We start from the raw sequence: 20,829 nt of genomic DNA on the forward strand, positions 1-20,829 counted from the left end.
TCTCTCTGGGGAAGGAGTGGTCTGGCCATAGGAGAGCTGGTATAGAAGTGGTCTGGAACTTCAGGATTGCTAGTGACATGGTCTGGCACAAAGGAGAACTGGGATAAGAGGTATCTAACACAAAAAAGCATGGGAGGCATGGTCTTTGCATATATCAGAGTTATTGTGCCTAAATGGATGGCATGAGTTCAGGAGTGATACAATTCAAACAAAACAAAAAAGAACAATAGAGAGAATGTTAGATGTTAAAGCAACTCACCAGTTTTAGTTTAACGCTTTCGCGACATCCTCCGTGAAGATATATATATATATATATATACACACGGCGCTGTCGGGCTGGGTTTCCCGCAAAGCGCAGTACAGTTACATCGCGGTGATAGTGCGGGCTCAGGAGCTGAGCCGGCACCATCACCTCCGGGTGCCAGCTGGCACCCTTATGTAATGGCCAGGGCCAGAGCTAGCATCCGATTTGGCCGATTAACCCCTCAGATGCTGCGTTCAATAGAGATCGCAGCATGTGAGGAGTTTTTAGCCACCGGCATCCCAGCAACGTGATCACTGGGTTGCTGGTGGCTGCAATGGCAATCGGAGGCTAAAAGGCTTCCGGTACCATCGGCAAGATGGCGCCAGCTCAGCTTCCGGCTCAGAAGCTGAGCCGGTATCATCAGCACACCCCGCTGTAGCGGCAGGAACTGGAGCTAGCCCCGCTCCCTGCCATTAACCCCGTAGATACAGTGATCCAAAGCAATCTTTGAATCTTAGTGGTTTGGAACAAATCGGCAGTCTGCCATGCGATGGCAAGGCTGCCAACTGCTACTATGGCAACAGGAGGCCTAACAATGGCCTCATATCTGCCATTACGGAAGCAGATTAGGCCCCCGACCGGAGCCGGAGCCTGATTGGCTTGCTGTCAGTGAACAACTGACAGTTCTAATACATTGCACTACACATGTAGTGCAGAGTATTAGAGCATCAATCAAACAGTTGGACCTTCAAGTCCCCTAGTGGGACTAAAAAAAAGTGTCATAAAAGTACAAATAAAAGTTATAAAAAATAAAATAAAAGTTTCAGGTAATAACACAAAACACTATCACCCTTTTTCCCTTTTGCCCTTATCAAGTCATTTATTATTGAAAAAAAATAATAAAACCATACATATCGCCGCGTCTGTAACGATCTGAACTATAAAAATATTATGTTATTTGTCCCGCGCAGTGAACGCTGTAATAAAAAAACTAAAAAATAATGCCAGAATTGGTTTTTTTGGTCACTTTGTCTTCCAAAAATGTAAATAAAAAGTGATCAAAAAGTTGCATGTATCCAAAAATGGTACCTATAAAAACTATAGCTTGTCTCGCAAAAAAAAAAAAGCCCTCATACAGCTCTGTCGACAAAAAATTAAAAAAGTTATGGCTCTTATAACTTGGCGACAGAAAAAATACATTCTTTTTACAAAATAAATTTTATTGTGCAAAAAGTTGTAAAACATAAAAAAGTTCTATAAATTTGGTATTGCCGGAATCGGACTGACCCGCAGAATAAAGTTAACATGTAATTTATGATGCTGTATAAAAAAAACTATGCCAGAATTGCTGTTTTTTGATCACCTTGCCTCCAAAAAAAAAGACTAACAAGTATTCAAAAAGTCGCATGTACCCCAAAATGGTAAGCCAATAAAATCTACAGCTCGTCCCGCAAAAAAACAGTCCTCATACCACTACGTCTATGAAAAAATAAAATTAGGGAACCAGGAAGGGGAGGGCCCAAACATATCTGCTGGATGCGAGGGTGCGCGTATTATACCAGGACAACACTTCCAAGCAAAATTCCCCAACTGCAAAGGTGCGGAGTGTGGACCAAAAGGGGGATAAGAAAGGACATTTATCAGTGCGACACTGGCCTGTGCGGAAAGTACTTCTTCACAGCGTAACAAATATTTATGGATTATTTTGTTTACCCCATTATTATACCACCCGACTATGCTCCTGATTTACTCTGCCCAGCTCACATATGCCCTACATTATAAACTGAAATACCAGTAAAACTCCAAACAAAACTACTACCAAGCAAAATCCACGCGCCAAAAACTAAATGCCGCTCCTTCTCTTCTGAGCCCTACAGTGTTCCCAAACAGCAGTTTACTTCCACATATATGGCATCGCCATACCTGGGAGAACCCTTTTAACAATTTTTGGGGTGTATGTCTCCAGTGGCACAAGCTGGGCACGACATATTTCCCACTGAAATGTCAGATCTAGGGAAAAATGTAAATTTTTACTTTGCACCTTCCGCAGCGCAATCATTTATGGAAAAGACCTGTGGGGTGAAAATGCTCACTACACCCCATAATAAATGCCTTGAGGGGTGTAGTTTCCAAAATGGGGTCACTTCTCAGCGGTTTCTTTTATTATTTCACATCAGAGCCTCTGCAATTTTGAACCCATACTGTGTAAGTTGTGAAATTAGGCCTCAATTTTGCATGGTACTCTCTCAGTCCTGAGCCCTGTCGATAGTCCAGGCAAAAGATTAGGGCCACATGTAGGGTATTTCTAAAACCGGGAAACACAGCATAATAATTAGAGAGCTTCTTGTTATGGTGGCACAAGCTGGTCACCACATATTGGCATATCTATGGAAAAAAATCCCATTTTCACTCTGCAACATCGAGTGCACACTAATTTCTGCAAAACACCTGCGGGGTTAAAATGCTCACTACACCCCTAGGTGAATACCTTGAGGGGTGTAGTTTCCAAAATGGGTTCACTTGTGGGGCGTTTCCACTGTTTTGGTCCCACAGCGGCTTTGCAAATGTGACATAGCAACCGAAACCAATGCAGCAAAATCTACACTCCAAAAGCCGAATGGCGCTCCTTCCCTTCTGAGCCCTACTGTGTGCCCAAACAGCAGTTTATGACCACATATCGGGTATTGCCATACCCAGGAGAAATTGCTTTACAAAAGTTGTGGTTCTTTTTTTCCTGTATTTATTGAGAAAATGAAACATTTTGAGCTAAAGCTACATCTTATTGAAGGGATTTTATTTATTTTTTTCACTGCCCAATCCTAATAAAATCTATGAAACATCTGTGGGGTCAAAATGCTCACTACACCCCTAGATGAATTATTCAAGGGGTGTAGTTTCCTGAATGGAGTCACTTTTTGGGCAGTTTCCACTGTACTGGTTCCTTAGGGGCTTTGCAAAAGTGACATGGTGTCAAGAAACCAATCCAGTGAAATCTGTACTCCAAAAGCCAAATGGCGCTCCTTCTCTTCTGACTAGCCGTGTGCCCAAACAGCAGTTTATGACCACATATGGGATATTGCCGTACTCCAGAGAAGTTGCTTTACAAATGTTGGGGTTCATTTTTTCCTTTATTTGTTGAGAAAATGTAAAATTTTGAGCTAAAGCTACGTCTTATTGAAGAAAAAGGATTGTTTTTATTTTATTTATTTTCACTACCCAATTCTAATAAAATGTATAAAACCCCTGTGGAGTCAAAATGCTCACTACACCCGTAGATTAATTCCTCAAGGGGTGTAGTTTCCAAAATAGGGTCACTTGTGGGAGGTTTTCACTGTTTTGTCCCTTCGGGGGCTTTGCAAATGTGGCATGGCCTCTGCAAACCATTCCTGCTAAATTTGAGCTCCAAAAGCCAAATGTCGCAATTTTCCCTTCTAAGCCCTGCCGTGTGTCCAAACAGCCATTTAGAACCACATGTGGGTATTGTTTTAATCGGGAGAAATTGCTTTACAAATGTGGCAGTGCTTTTTCTCCTTTAGTCCTTGTGGGAAATGAGAAAAAATTAGCTAAACCTACATTTTCTTTGAAAGAATGTAGATTTTAATTTTCACAACCTACTTCCAATAATTTCTGCAATAAACCTGTGGGGTCAAAATGCTCACTATACCCCTAGATAATTTTCTTGAGGGGGTCTTATTTCCCAAATGGGGTCACGTTTTGGGGATTTCCACTCTTCTGGCACCGCAAGAGCCCTTCAAACCTGACATGGTGCCTAAAATATTTTCTAATAAAAAGGAGACCCCAAAATCCATTAGGTGCTCCTTTGCTTCTGAGGCCTGTGCTTCAGTCCATTAGCACACTAGGGCCACATGTGGAATTTTTCTAAAAAATGCAGACTCTGGGCAATAAATATTGAGTTGCATTTGTCTGGTTTAACCTTCTGTGTTACAAAAAAAAAATGGATTAAAAATGAATTTCTGCAAAAAAAAAATGAAGTTTGTAAATTTCACCTCTACATTGCTTTAATTCCTGTGAAACATCTAAAAGATTAAGAAAGTTTCTAAATGCTGTTTTGAATACTTTGAGGAGTGACGTTTTAAAATGGGGTGACTTATTTGGGGTTTCTAAAATATAAGGCCCTCAAAGCCACTTCATAACTGAACTGCCCCCCTGTACAAATAGCCTTTTGAAATTTTCTTGAAAATGTGAGAAATTGCAGCTACAGTTCTAAGCCTTGTAACATCCTAGAAAAATAAAACGATATTCAAAAAATGATGCCAATCTAAAGTAGACATACCGGGGATGTTAATTAGCAACAATTTTGTGAGGTATAACTGCCTGTCTCACAAGCAGATACATTTAAATTTAGAAAAATGCAGAAAGGATTGCTTCACAGCGTAATACACATCTATGGATCATTTTATTATTTTTTTACCCCATTATTATACCACCTGACTATGCCCCTGATGTACTCTGCCCAGCTTACATGCACCCCCACATTATAAACGGAAACACCAGTAATACTCAAACAAAACTACTACCAAGCAAAATCTGCTCTCCAAAAGCCAAATGGTGCTCCCTCCGCTCTGAACCCTACAGCGTGCCCAAACAGCAGTTTCCTTCCACATATATGGCATCGTCATACCCGGGAGAACCCTTTTAACAATTTTTGGGGTGTGTGTCTCCAGCGTCATAAGCTGGGCATGACATATTTGCCACTGAAATGGCATATCTAGGGAAAAATATACATTTTTAATTTGCACCATCCGCAGCGCAATCATTTATGGAAAAGACCTGTGGGGTGAAAATGCTCACTACACCCCTTAATAAATGCCTTGAGGGGTGTAGTTTCCAAAATGGGGTCACTTCTCAGCGGTTTCTTTTTATTATTTCACATCTGAGCCTCTGCAGTTGTGAACCAACACTTTGTAAGTCGCCAAATTAGGCCTCAATTTGACATGGTACGCTTTCACTCCTGAGCCTGGTTGAATGTCCAGGCAAAAGATTAGTGCCCCATGTAGGGTGATTCTAAACCAAGAAACCCAGCGTAATAATTAGAGAGCTGTCTTGTTATGGTGGCACAAGCCGGGCACCACATATTGGCATATCTATGGAAAAAAATCCCATTTTCACTCTGCAACATCTAGTGCACACTAATTTCTACAAAACACCTGCAGGGTTAAAATGCTTACTACACCCCTAGGTAAATGCATTGAGGTGCGTAGTTTCCAAAATTGGGTCACTTCTGGGCTTTTTCCACTGTTTTAGGCCCACAGGCACCCAGAAACCAATCCAGCAACATCTGCACTCCAAATGGAGGTCCTTCCCTTCTGAGCCCTGCCATTTGCCCAAACAGCAGTTTCTGACCACATATGGGGTATTGCCGTACTCGGGAGAAATTGCTTTACAAATGTTGGGTTCTTTTTTTCCTTTATTTGTTGAGAAAATGAAAAAATTTGCGCTAAAGCTGCGTCTTATTGAAGAAAAAGGATTGTTTTTATTTTCACTGCCCAATTCTAATAAATTCTATGAAACATCTGTGGGGTCAAAATGCTTACTACACCCCTAGATGAATTCCTCAAGAGGTGTAGTTTCCTAAATGGAGTCACTTATTGGGCGTTTTCATTGTTTTGTCCCCTCAGGGGCTTTGCAAATGTGACCTGGCCTCTTCAAACCATTCCTGCTAAATGTGATCTCCAAAAGCCAAATAGCGCTCTTTCCCTTCTAAGCCCTGCCGTGTGTCCAAACAGTCGGTTATTACCACATGTGGGGTATTGTTTTACTCGGGAGAGATTGATTTACAAATTTTGTGGTGCTTTTTCTCCTTCAGTCCTTGTGGAAATGAGAAAAAATTTGCTAAACCTACATTTTCTTTGAAAAAATTTCGATTGCCATTTTCAGGGCCTACTTCCAAAATGTATGCAAAAACCCTGTGGGGCCAAAACACTCACTATACCCCTAGATCATTTCCTCAAGGGGTGTAGTTTCCAAAATGGGGTCACTTGTGGGGGGTTTCCACTGTTTTGTCCCCTCAGGGGCTTTGTAAATGTGACATGGCCTCCGCAAACCATTCCTGCTAAATTTGAGCTCCAAAAGCCAAATGGCGCTCTTTCCCTTCTAAGCCCTGCCGTGTGTCCAAACATCCGTTTATTACCACATATGGGGTACTGTTTTACTCGGGAGAAATTGCTTTACAAATTTTACGGTGCTTTTTCTCCTTCAGTCCTTGTGGAAATTAGAAAAAATTTGCTAAACCTACATTTTCTTTGAAAAAATGTAGATTGTCATTTTCAGGGCCTACTTCCAATAATTTATGCAAAAACCCTGTGGGGTCAAAACACTCACTATACCCCTAGATAATTTCTTCAAGGGGTATAGTTTCCAAAATGGGGTCACTTGTGGGGGGTTTCCACTGTTTTGTCCCCTCAGGGGCTTTCTAAATGCGACGTGGCCTCCGCAAACCATTCCTGCTAAATTTGAGCTCCAAAAGCCAAATAGCGCTCTTTCCCTTCTAAGCCCTGCCGTGTGTCCAAACAGCCGTTTATTACCACATGTGGGGTATTGTTTTACTTGGGAGAAATTGCTTTACAGATTTTGCGGTGCTTTTTCTCCTTTAGTCCTTGTGGAAATGAGAAAAAAAATCACTAAAACTACATTTTCTTTGAAAAAATGTAGATTTTCATTTTCACGGCCTACTTCCAATAATTTCTGTAAAAAACCTGTGCGGTCAAAATGCTCATTATACCCCTGGATAATTTCCTTGAGGTGTGTAGTTTCCCAGATGGTGTCACTTTTGGGGGATATTTCCTAAAACTGCAGAAACTGGGCAACAAATATTGAGTTGCATTTCTCTGGTAAAACTTTCTGTGTTATAAAAAAATTGTATTCAAAATTTATTTCTGCAAAAAAAATATGAAATTTGTAAATTTCACCTCCACTTTGCTTTAATTCCTGTGAAATGTGTAAAGGGTTAAGACATTTTATAAATCCTGTTTTGAATACTTTGAGGGGTGAAGTTTTTAAAATGGGGTGACATTTTGGGGGTTTCTAATATATAAGGTCCTCAAAGCCACTTCACAACTGAACTGGCCCCTGTAAAAATAGCCTTTTGAAATTTTCTTGAAAATGTGAGAAATTGCTGCTAAAGTTCTAAGCCTTGTGATGTCATAGAAATATAAAAGGATGTTCAAAAAACAATGCCAATCTAAAGTAGACATATGGGGGATGTTAATTAGCAACAATTTTGTGTGGTATAACTGCCTGTCTTACAAGCAGATACATTTAAATTGAGAAAAATGCTAATTTTTGCAATTTTTCGCTAATTTTTGGTGTTTTTCACAATTAAATACTGAACATATCGAGCAAATTTTGCCAGTAACTAAAAGTGCAATGTGTCACGAGAAAACAATCTCAGAATCGCTTGGATAGGTTAAAGCATTCCAGTGTTATTACCACATAAAGTGACACGTGTCAGATTTGAAAAATTAGGCTCTGTCAGGAAGGTGGGAAGGGGTTAAAAATTTACATTTGTTGTGAAAAAAAATAATATACAAAAATGAATGTAAACATTCATCTCTAAAAAATACAGTGCAGTGTTACATTTGTAAAAAAACAAAACCAATGCAACTGTATTAGGATAGAAACATTAAAAACATTTGATAAAGGATGCGCTTACTTAAGACACTGTACGATACAGAAACTACATGCTTGTTTTCTCTATTACTCGATATTGCTCCTTTGGGGAATTACTGATGTCTAGAACATGTGAGTCACAATGGAAGATTAACCATAAAATAGGTATGAAAGCATCATATCCTCCCAAATGTTTATATTAAATTAGAACCTGGTATATTCCTCCTTCTGCTCTTGGGATCTCCTTTGCTTTCAGATAGTCTTACCCTACCCACTAAAAACAGAGGTGTTAACAGTACCACTCATAATAAAGGACTGAGGCATATGCTGATAAACATGTGGGGAGTATATTTTTGAGTCATCTGGCGGGAAAAGGCCAACTTCTATACATTCTGATCACCCAGAGAAAACCAAAAAAAAATACACAGACAGGGCTCTTTTAACACTTTTTATTCTTTTATTAGGGTAACTGTTTAACTCCTTAAGGACACAGCCTGTTTTGGCCTTATAGACCAGGCCAATGTTTTCAAATCTGACTTGTCAGACTGGTGGTAATAACTTTGCAATGTTTTTATTTTTTCAAGTGATTCTGAGGTTGTTTTCTCGTGACACATTGTACTTTAGGTTAGTGATAACGGAGAAAAAGCACCCCAACACTCGTAAATCAATTTCTCCTAAATACGGCAATACCCCATATGTGGTAATATACTGCTGTTTGGACACATGGCAGGGCTCAGAAGGGAAGGAGCGCCATTTGACTTTTGGAACTCAAGCTTTGGTGGAATAATTTTACGGTGCCACCTCACATTTGCAAAGTCCCTGAGGGGTCAAAACAGTGGAAACCCCAAAAAATTGACCCCATTTGGTTACTACATCCCTCAAGGAATTTATCTAGTGGCAGAGGAATTTATCTAGTGAGCATTTTGACCCCACAGGTTTTTTGCTGAATTTATTGGATTTTTTTCTTTTTCAGAAGGAATAAAGGAGAAAAAGCACCCCAGCACTTGTAAAGCAATTTCTCCCAAGTACGGCAATACTCCATATGTAGTCATAAACGGCTGTTTGGACACACGGCAGGCATCAGAATAGCAGGAGTACTATTTTTAATGTAGACTTTGCTTGATTGGTTTTTGGGAGCCATGTCGCATTTGCTGAGCCCCTGAGGTACCAGTACAGGGGAAACCCCTTAAAAGTGACTGCATTTTGGAAACTATACCCCTCAGGACATTCATCTCTGTGTGTAGTGATTATTTTGGCACCACATGTGTTTCATAGATTTTCTTAAATTAAATTTTTTTCCAAAATTATGGTGTTTTAGCTCCCAATTTTTTATTTTCACAAGGTGAAATAGAAAAAGAAGCACCACTCAATTTGTTACTCAATTTCTCCCGAGTACGGCAATACCCCATATTTGGGCACATGGCAGAGCTAAAATCGGAAGGTACGTAATTTGGCTTTTAGAGCGCAGATTTTGCTGGATTGATGTTTGGGCGCAATATCGCATTTGCAGAGCTTCCTTAGGTACCAGAGTACTGTGGAAAACCCATAGAAGTGACCTCATTTTGGAAACTACACCCCTCAAGACATTTATCATTTGCCTGGACATACGACAGGGCTTAGGAGTGAAAGAGCACAATGCGCATTTGAGGCCTATTTTTGTGATTTTCGCAGCATTGGCCCACAATTGCAGGGCTCTGAGGTCAAATAGTAAAAGAAACCCCCAAGTAGTGACCCACGTTTTTGAAACTACACGCCTCAAGGCATATTTTAAGGGGTGCAGTGAAAATGTTTACCCCCACAGGGTTTTTCTAAATTAGAAATTAACGTTGATGCAAAGTGAAAATTTACATTTTCCACTGATATGCCATTTTAGTTCACAATATGTTATGCCCAGTTTGTGCCACTGCAGACAAATACCTCATAAACTGTTAAGCAGGTTCTACCGGGTATGAGATTGCCATATATGTGGAAGTAAACACACTGTAGGGCTCAGGAGGGAGCACCATTTGTGTAAAGGATCTGCCAGGCACAGCTTCGGGGTTAACTCCCATAATTAATCAGTCAGCACCTGAATCTACATCCCTGAGACTGACTCCAGCTTCCACCACTCAGGCTGGCAGGCTTAGGAGTGGGAGAGCCTATCGCAACCTGGCCAGACTCAGCTAGCTCCCGCCCTCGGTCTATTTAAGCCTGCCCTTCCTGTCCCTCTGGGCTTGTGATTCTTTTCGTGTGGTTTCCTGACCCAGGTACAGCTCCTTCTATTTTGATCCTGCTCCATACAGACCCTGGCTTGCTGACTACTCTTCTGCTCTTCGTTTGGTACCTCGCACACTCCTGGCTTGACTCGGCTCGTTCACCACTCTGGTTGCTCACGGTCTTGCCGTGGGCAACTGCCCCTTTCCCTTTCTTGTATTCCCTTGTATGTTTGTCGTGTTTGTCGTGCACTTACTGAGCGCAGGGACCGCCGCCCAGTTGTACCCCGTCGCCTAGGGTGGGTCGTTGCAAGTAAGCAGGGACAGAGTGGCGGGTAGATTAGGGCTCACTTGTCCGTTTCCCTACCCCCGTCATTACAATTTGGCTTTTGGAGCATGGATTTTGCTTGGTAGTAGTTCTGTTTGGGGTTTTACTGGTATTTCAGTTTATAATGTGGGGGCATATGTAGGCTGTGCGGAGAACATTAGGGGATAATAAAGTAGTATAATAATGCGGTAAATAAATAATAATGCACAGATGTGTGGCACTGATAAATGGTGCCCGATCTTATCCCCCTTTTGGAACACACTCTGCACATTTTGTGTTGTCATATTCTGAGAGCCAGAACTTTTTTATTTTTCCGCCAACGGAGTTGTGCATGGGCTTATTTTTTTGCGGGACAATCTGTGGTTTTCATTGGTACCATTATGGGGTACATGCAACTTTTTGATCACTTTTCAGTATTTTTTTTGGTTATCAAGGTGACCAAAAACCAGCAATTCTGACATATTTTTTTAATTGATTTTTTTAGTGTTCACAGTGGGCTATAAATATTTACTTTATTCTGCGAGTCTACACGATTACGGTGATAACAAATGTATATAGTTTTATTATGTTTTGCAGCGTTTGCACAATAAAATCACAATTTTTTTTAAATCATTTATTTTTAGTGTCGCCATACTCTGAGAGCCATAACTTTTTATTTTTCCATCAAAAAAGCTGTGGGAGATCTTGTTTTTTGAAGGACAGGCTATAGTTTTATTTGTACAATTTTGGGGTACATTCAAATTTTTGATCACTTTTTATTCTAAGTTTTGAGAGGGGTGGTGACCAAAAACCAGCAATTCTGGAATTGTTTTTTATTTTATTTTTTTATAGTATTCACCGTGCAGGAAAAATGACGTTATTTTTTTTATAGTTTGGGTCATTATAGAGCTTAGTTCAGGATCTGTATATTTGTAGTGAGCTTAGTTCTGGTGTTGTATATATGTACTCAGCTTGGTTCTTGTGTTGCATTTATGTACTGAGCTTTGTTCTGGTGCTGTATTTATGTACTGAGTTTTATTCTTATGCTGTATATATGTACTGAGCTTAGTTCTGGTGTTGTATATATGTACTGAGTTTAGTTCTGGTGTATATATGTACTGAGATTTGTTCTGGTGCTGTATTTATGTACTGAGCTTTGTTCTGGTGCTGCATTTATCTAGAGAGCTTGGTTCTGGTGTTGCCTTTATGTACTAAGCTTATTTCTGGTGCTGTATATATTGAGCTTAATTCTGGTGTTGTATATATGTACTGAGCTTGGTTCTTGTGTTGTATTTATGTACTGAGCTTGGTTCTGGTGTTGTATTTATGTACTGAGCTTTGTTCTGGTGTTGTATTTATGTACTGAGCTTAGTTCTGGTGCTGTACTTATGTACTGAGCTTGATTCTGATGTTGTATACATGTACTGAGCTTGGTTCTTGTGCTGTATTTATGTACTGAGCTTGGTTCTGGTGTTGTATTTATGTACTGATTGTAGAACTGGCGGGCGCCGTTCTCCACTTTCCGGCTTCTCCTAGCGGCCGCCAGCATTTGTTACCCCGGCATGTACTGCTCCCGTCCACTGCGCGCTCTCGTACGGTACGTGCGCACCCTGTTATTCTCTTAAAGGGTCAGCGCGCGCACCATTAGAATCTTCCCCAGCCTATCCCTGTGCACCCTGTCCTATATAAGTCTGTCCTGCCCTCCTTCTTGTGCCTGAGCATTGTTGTTGTCTTCCCATGTTTGTTTCCTGTTCCCAGTGTTCCAGTATCCTGCTTCCTGTATCCTGAAACTGTGTGTCACAAAGCCGTAGCAGGTAGCAGCTGGCCAACAGGTACAAAACAATATCTATAGTCCAGAACGGGTACCTGAGGCAATATAGACAGTAGCGGTGACACAACTTGACTTTCACTGTAGATGGCTAGTAGATGCAGCAGAAGACATGACTTGACTCTCACTGTAGATACGATAGCACGTATACATGGTACAGGCAGCAGGAACGGGTAACACTGGGAACTGGAAAACATTGTGAGACCATTTGCAAGACAAACTTTAGGTATACAACAACGCTCAGGCAAGGATCAAGTGGGCAGAGCCCTTTTTATAGTCCAGCAGCCATTTGGGCTAATATTGATTGATGACAGCTGGACGCGTACTGGCGCTTTAAGGCCGTGCACGTGCGGGCATGCGCGCCCTGCGGGAAACAGTCCAAGAACCCGGAAGTGAGTGCCGGCGTCTCCCTGGAGAAAGATGTCACCGAGAACACAGATGTCCATGGCCAGGGTCGTCAGAGGGTAAGTTTGAACGACGGCCCTCGGCCACAGATGTTACAGTATCCCCCCTCTTACACCCCCTCTTCTTGGGGCCAGAGCGGGAGAGAAATCCCTTCACGAGGACAGGGGTATCAATGTTCTCCTCTGGCTACCAAGACCTCTCCTCTGGACCAAATCCCCTCCAATCCACCAAATAAAACATCTCTCCTCCCACATTCTTGGTGGCCAGGATCTCCCTCACTTCGAAAGTCCCAGACGAACCGCCAGGAGCCACTGCGGAACTAGGAGTCCTGGAGTAGCAATTCAGGACCACAGGCTTCAGCAAGGAGACATGGCAGGAGTTAGATATCTTGAGGGTAGGAGGCAGCCAAAGCTTGTACGACACAGGATTAATCTGTAGCAGAATCTCGAAAGGTCCGAGGAACCTGGGAGCAAACTTGCAAGACGGCACCCTAAGCTGGATATTTCTGGAAGACAGCCAGACCTTAGTACCTGGAAGAAAATGGGGAGGTTCTCGTCTTCTAGTGTCTGCCTTTCTCTTCATGCGGTCCACCGCCAGCAGAATAGAAGATCGTGTCTGTTGCCATATCTTCAGAAAGTCCCTGAAGGTAGAGTCAGCTGCTTGCACCTGGGACATACTAGAGACAGGCAGAGGTATTCAAGGATGTTGGCCATAGACGATGAAGAACGATGGAGGTGGTGGACTCACTAGTATGGTTATTATAGGAGAACTCAGCCCACGGGAGCAGCTGCACCCAGTCATCATGCCGTCTGGAGACAAAGTGCCACAGATAGTTCTCCATAATTTGGTTAACCCTTTCGACTTGTCCATTGGACTGAGGATGAAAAGCCGAGGAGAAGTCCAACTTTACACAGTGGAGGCCGCAGAGTGCTCTCCAGAACTTCGAGGTGAACTGGACCCCTCGATCTGAGACAATATGCAGAGGCAAACCATGCAGAAGGAAAATGTGTTGAACAGAGAGGTCGGCCAGTCGCGCAGCAGAAGGCAGACCAGTCAGGGGAACAAAATGAGCCATTTTAGAAAATCGATTCACCACCACCCAGCTCACACTGCATCCCGCAGAGAGAGGCAGATCTGTGACAAAGTCCATAGCAACATGCCGCCAGGGGGCATCGGGCACAGGCAGTGGTTGGAGCAGACCGGCTGGTCTGGAGTGGGCAACTTTGTTTGCTGCGCACACCGTACAAGAAGAGACAAAGTCCATGACATTTTTGGGCAGCATGGGCCAACAGAACTGATGGGCAATTAGGTCTCAGGTCTTACAGGGCACCCGTGTGACCTGCCAGCTTGGAACTGTGACCCCAGCGTAGGATTCTTCCTCTGTCTCCCAGACGTTCAAAAGTCCTTCCCGGAGGAATGTCTCTAACTTGCAGAGGGTTAACAGAATAGATGCAGGAAGTGTCGATAATATTCTGTGGGGACTACACAGTGTCCTCTTTTTCAAAAGACCTAGACAAGGCATCGGCCCTCACATTCTTGTTGGCAGGTTGGTAGTGGAGCTTGAACCGTTACCGCGCAAAGACGACAACCTGGCTTGACGAGGATTCAGCCATTGAGCCGTCTGTAGATAGGTCAGGTTCTTGTGGTTCATGAAAACCAGGATAGGATGAGCTGCGCCTTCTAGTAGGTGTCTAGACTCCTACAGGGCCAGCTTGATAGCCTGTAACTCCCGATCCCCAATCGAGTAGTTGCGCTCTGCGGGTGAAAACAGCTTGGAGTAGTAGCCACATACCACCGTCTTGCCTTTCGAACCTCTCTGGAACAAAAGTGCACCACCAATAAAAATTGTAGGGATACATCAGGATGATGAAGAATAGAGGCTGACATGAAGGCCTTTTTTAAGGTTTTAAATGCGATTTCAGCCTCTGGAGTCCATACCTTGGCATTCATACTCTTTTTAGTGAGGGTGGAGATGGGAGCTGTCAAAGAAGAGAAGTTGGGAATGAACAGTCGGTAGAAGTTGGCGAATCCCAGTAAGCGTTGTATGGCCCTTAAGCCTTGGGGACGTGGCCACTCCAGGACAGCCTTGACCTTCTCAGGATCCATCTTGAGACCTTGATCAGAGATGATCTAGCCCAGGAAGGGTAGAGACTTCTCTTGGAACACGCACTTCTCCAGCTTGGCATAAAGATGATTCTCCCTTAATTGAAACAACACCTGGCGGACATGACCCTGATGAGTTACAAGATCTGGGGAAAAAAATCAAAATGTCATCGAGATACACCACAACACAGACATAGAGAAGATCATGAAAAATGTCATTAACAAATTCTTGAAACAATGTGGGACATTACACAGGCCGAAGAGCATGACCAGATATTCGTAGTGTCCATCACATGTATTAAATGCAGTCTTCCACTCGTCACCCTGACGAATCTGGATTAGATTGTAAGCCCCCCGCAGGTCTAGCTTGGAAAACATTTTCACCCCCTGTATGCGATCAAAGAGTTCTGAATTCAAAGGCAATGGGTACCTGTTCTTCACCATGATCTGGTTGAGGCCTCGGTAGTCAATGCAGGGTCGGAGGGATCCATCCTTCTTCTTGACAAAGAAAAATCCGGCTCCGGCCGGGGATGAGGATTTTCGTATGAAGTCAATCTCCAGATTCTCCTTAATGTAGGCTGACATAGACTGGGTCTCTGGCAAGGAGAGAGGGTATACTCTACCGCGAGGAGGGGACGAATCAGGAACCAAGTCGATAGGGCAATCATATGCTCGATGTGGCGGCAATGTCTCTGTTTCATTCTTGTTGAAGACATCTGCAAACTGAGAGTAACAAGGAGGCAACCCTGCCAGTGACTGATGCAGAGAAGACTGAGGCGGATGGACATGCACCAGACAGCGGTCGAGACACTTGGGGCCCCACTAGAGAACATCTCAAGAGTTCCAATCCAGCACTGGGGCGTAACCCAGCAGCACAGGGTTGACGGCCTTGGGCAGGACAAACAGGGGGATGAGTTCAGAGTGAATAACTCCCACTTGGAGCCTTAACGGCTTGGTCACAGACAAAACTGGGTAAGGCAATGGCAGTCCATCTACCGTGGGAACGATCAACGGCCTTTCCAGCAGAACAGTGGGCAACTGAAGAAGATCCACAATTTCTTGGCAGATGAAATTGGCTGCGGAGCCAGAGTCCAGGTAGGCAGAGACTGGATGAGGTCTCTCGCCAGCGACGATGATCACAGGAATGAACAGTTTGGAGGAGAGTTCTTTATTAAATGCTGTATCGCCCAGGGTTGTCTCTCCAGCCAATCCCAGGTTTCTTTGGCTTCTGAGGACACAGACGCACGGCATGGCCAGCGAGGCCGCAATATAAAAAAAGCCTTTCTTGAACGGACAGTTTAAGCCGATCAGAACCTCGGGCAGAGCAGAAGAAGAAGGCAAGAGGGGTTGCTGGAAGTTGGGCACCAGTCTAGGAAGCCGTCTCTCCTGTCGAATCTCTTGAGATCTCTCTCTAAGCCTTATGTCCACTCAAGTAGCCAGTAGAATCAGGTTGTCCAAGGCAGCTGGTAGATCTCGAGCAATAGACTATGCCAGAAGGATGCTAGCAAGGCCTCATTGTTCCAGGACAATTCACCTGCCAGGGTCTGGAACTGGATGGTGTATTCGCCCATGGAGGTGTCCTCGTGGCGCAGGTTAAAGATAGCGGTGGCTGCCGACGAGACTCATCCAGGCTCCTCGAATACGGTACGGAACAACCGCACGAACCCCTGGAAGTCTCGGGTCTCGGGTCCCTGTCGTTCCCAGATTGCATTCGCCCATGCCAGGGCCTTGCCGGTAAGTAGAAATATAATGAAGTCGATCCCGGCTCCAACCGAAGGGAATGCTCGGGCGTGCAGAGTGAAATGGATATGACATTGGTTCAGAAACCCCCTGCATGAACCGAGGATCCGAACCAGGGCTGCCAGGAGGTGTAGCAGGAGGGTCAATCAGAGGAGCTTGAATAGGAGCAGTGAAGGAAGTAGCTAGAGCCCCTAGCTGCTGTGCCATGGAGTCTACTGCCACAAGGAGTTGATCCTGTCGTGCGTGCAGATCCTGCAGGTCCGCCTGCATGGCTTGGGAGGGTGACAGGCTCTTGAATTGGCCAGCGGGGTCCATGGCCTAAGCGTACTGTCACGGCGTGGGGTGTGGACCCACTGGGCCGTACCGCGTAGTGGGGTAGCAGCTGGCCAACAGGTACAAAACAATGTCTATAGACCAGAACGGGTACCTGAGGCAATATAGAAAGTAGCAGTGACACAACTTGACTTTCACTGTAGATGGCTAGTAGATGCAGCAGAAGACACGACTTGACTCTCACTGTAGATACGATAGCACAGGATACAGGGTACAGGCAGCAGGAACGGGTAACACTGGGAACTGGAAAACACTGGGAGACCATTTGCAAGACAATCTTTAGGTATACAACAACGCTCAGGCAAGGATCAAGTGGGCAGAGCCCTTTTTATAGTCCAGCAGCCATTTGGGCTAATATTGAGTGATGACAGCTGGACGCGTACTGACCCTTTAAGGCCGTGGGCGCGCGGGCGCGCACGCCCTGCGGGAAACAGTCTGAGAACCCAGAAGTGAGTGCCGGCATCTCCCTGGAGGAAGATGACGCCGAGAAAACAGATGTCCATGGCAGGGCCGTCAGAGGGTAAATCTGAATGACGGCCCTCGGCCATAGATGTTACACTGTGTTTGTTCATGAGCTAAAGTCTAGTGTTGGAGTCGAGTTTATTCCATTTGCCATGCCAAGTGTCATCTGCCACGCCAAGTGTCATCTGCCACGCCAAGTGTCATCTGCCACGCCAAGCGTCATCTGCCACGCCAAGCGTCATCTGCCACGCCAAGCGTCATCTGCCACGCCAAGTGTCATCTGCCACGCCAATAGTCATCTGTTCCACGAATCATTAGCGCCAAAGCGTCTGCTACATCTCATGTCTGTCAGAACTCTTATACAGATACTCTTGTGCTAAAGACTTTTCATTGTTGTTTGGCCAGCTGTCATTGCGCTATGGCAGAGCGGCCTAGTGGGTCCACATACCCCAGAATCAGGCTCAGGCAATGGAACCTTCTGGTCAATCCAAGTCCGCAGTTCAAATTATGCAAACGGACATGCGTGACCTCCGGGCAAGCCATGATCAACTACTACAGGTGGTAAACTCCATCATAAGTAGTTTATATCATCCACCTGTGCCTCCTCTGGCTGCTTCCCCTGCTCCACCACCTGCTATCCCTCCTGCCTACCTTGGCCCTGTAATTTCGTTACCTCCACATCCTCACTATGACTGGGATCCCAAGACTTCAGGTTACGTGCTCTCGTCTTCCCCTCTGATGAGGCCAAAGTTGCTTTTATTATTTCTCTCCTCTCCAGCAAAGCCCTGGCATGGGCAAACCCCATCTTGGAATAAGAGGGTCCGGAATATTCTGATCTGTCAATATTTCTAGAGACGGGGCGTGGCTTGGACATGGCGCTGACCAGACGTGCTGCTTGAGAGCTCCGTTCCTGCACTTCCATAACCCGCTCATAAGCATACTAAAAAGACACACTTGAACCTACCTAATGGTCAGGAAATCTAAGGCAACCACGGGGACTCCATACTGTACGAGGCAGATGTCTTCAGCCGGCTCCATTCAAAGATTCCTCACCGATGCTGCTGCCGGGCCGTCTCCCAAGATGGCGCCGCTGGAGGGGAGACGAACTGGAACAGGATTCCCGCTTGCAGAGGAGTCTTCTTCGGGGGTTGCCGCTGCAGCATCAGGTACCGACAGTACCCCCTCTTCGGTCTCTGGCTCCCTGGGTCCGTTTCCTTCCCTGCAGGCGGGGGTGGAGATGGGTCCTTCTGGAACTGTCATGGCGCTTCCCGCTCCGTCCGGCACGCCACGTGGTGTTAGTCATGGCACCCGGGTCTCTCCTTCCTCATCCTCTGGCATGCTGGGGTCTGCATCGATGCCTGCTTCTCCTCGGGATTTGGATCTACATTCCTCTCCCTACAGTGTCGGCTCTGCTAGCATGGGAGATGATTTAAATACAGGGCCTGAGACAACAGCTCGCCACATTGCCCAATAAACAGGACATGGAGCGTTATGTGAATCGTCTTGAGATGACCTATAAATCTGAGATACAGGCTCTTACGACTAATGTCTCTCAATTGTCCGATCAAGTTCAGCGCATAGAAGGCGACGTTTCCACTGTTACACAGCAGCAAGTCTCTCATGCAGAACGGCTGGATCATCACTCCCAGCAGATTCATGCTCTATTTAACCTGGCTGAAGATCATGAGAATCGGAATCGCCGTAACAATATTCGGCTCCGGGGTATTCCTGAGGATATATCTTCGGGGCAACTCATACCTGTCTTACAGTCCTTGTTTAACTCCCTGCTGGAGCGTCCTGCTGATGATCCATTGGAGCTGGATAGGGCTCACAGGACTCTTGGTCCTCGTAACCCGGATCCTGATAGGCCTAGAGATGTGCTATGCCGTGTCCATTTTTTCTCTCTAAAGGAGCAGATCATGAGGAAGGCCCGAGATAAAGGAGAAGTCTTATTACAAGGGGTCAAGATCCAGTTGTTATCCGATTTGTCCAAGATGACCCTGGACAAACGCCGAGTGCTTCATCCTTTACTGGATGTGCTGAGAGAGCATGAGATCTCCTATTCCTGGGGTCACCCCTTCCAGCTACAGGTTCGCAGGGACGGGACATTGCTGAGTGTTCGAGACCCAGGAGATGTCCCGGACTTCTGTGCTGCCCTACAGGTGCCGAGAGTTTCCTTGCCTGATTGGCCGTATGTTCCTCTACCACCACAGCGTCCAAGGCCACGCCGGCGTGGTCGTTCTCCCGCTTCTCCTATGGGTCGTCCTGGTGGGCGACGTGCTGATCCGCTGTGATTTCGTCTGGATGTTTTTTTTTTGTAGGCCAGCAGTCGGCTTAGGCCTGTTAAGTTCAATTGTTACTGCTTATATCTTGGGAGGCGAAAGTCTGATGTGTTTCATGTAATACTCCGTTATACTGGTTCTTTCGCTCTGGGCAGGGGCTGCAGGTGATCAGATTGGCCATTTGCCCGTGATTAATTAATGTTCCTCAGCTGCCAGTCCTCCTGCACTATGTATGTTATGTGATTATCTACGTTTTTACTAATTACATGCCTGTATACTCGTGCGGTAACTGTGTAAATTTCCGGGAATGTATTGTTATGCTGGCATCTCTGTTCGATCCTGACCTAATATCGGCCATTACTTCATTTTTCTCGTGATATTGAGCTAATGGCCTTGATTCTCTTTCCATTCATGTTTTGGTTCTAAGATGTGTGATATTTGCACTGGGTTGGGGGGTGCAGGGCGCTGGCTAGACCTTGTCCTGACACTTCTCCTCTTAAGGACTCACTGGTTATATCCGGTGTATATTGGGTTGTTTCTCCTTGAGTAGCTCAAGGAGTGGGTGATTATTTCACCTGTCTGTTTGTCTTTGTTGTCGTGTCTCCCTTCCTTGTTTGGACAACAGATAAATGTGCTGAGCACAAAAGATTCCCCAAATTTCCCAGCTGCTATTGGATTGTTGTATTCATTAAAATATAGCTTTTATTATTTAGTTTAAAAACAGGTTGTAGCAAATGAAGTGAATGGCTGTACCTCTGACGTGGGCCCTATGGTTTGGTCGGATCATGCCCCTGTGTTTCTGAATCTCACATTTCCATTTAATGACAATTTGTTACGGGATGCAGTATGCATGGCGGCCATTAAAGATTCACTTACCGGTTTCTTTGAGGTTCATGAACATGAAGCTACTCCCTTGCCACTCCAGTGGGAGGCACTGAAGTGTGTCATTCGATGGGTACTAATACAAAATGGGGCACGATTGAAGCGCGAAAAGGGGTTTGCTATTGCACGTCTCTTGATTCAGATACGGGATCTGGAATCCTGTCATAAACAGGTCCCATCCTCACAGATTTTTGCGGAGCTCACTACAGCGAGAGAATCCTTGCGTTCTTTGATAGACCAGTCTCACGCTCGGTTCAGGGATCGGATGCGTAAGCACTCCTACGAACATGCGGATAAATGCGGTAGGTCTCTGGCACGGATGCTGCATCCCCGCACACAAGCGTCATATATCCCTAAAATTTCATCTCCCTCGGGCGGTGAGGTTCATGACCCGGTTGGTATTACTGACTGCTTTAAACACT

The sequence above is a fragment of the Rhinoderma darwinii genome, chromosome 1, assembly GCF_050947455.1.
Source record: "Rhinoderma darwinii isolate aRhiDar2 chromosome 1, aRhiDar2.hap1, whole genome shotgun sequence".
NCBI classification, from domain to species: domain Eukaryota; kingdom Metazoa; phylum Chordata; class Amphibia; order Anura; family Rhinodermatidae; genus Rhinoderma; species Rhinoderma darwinii.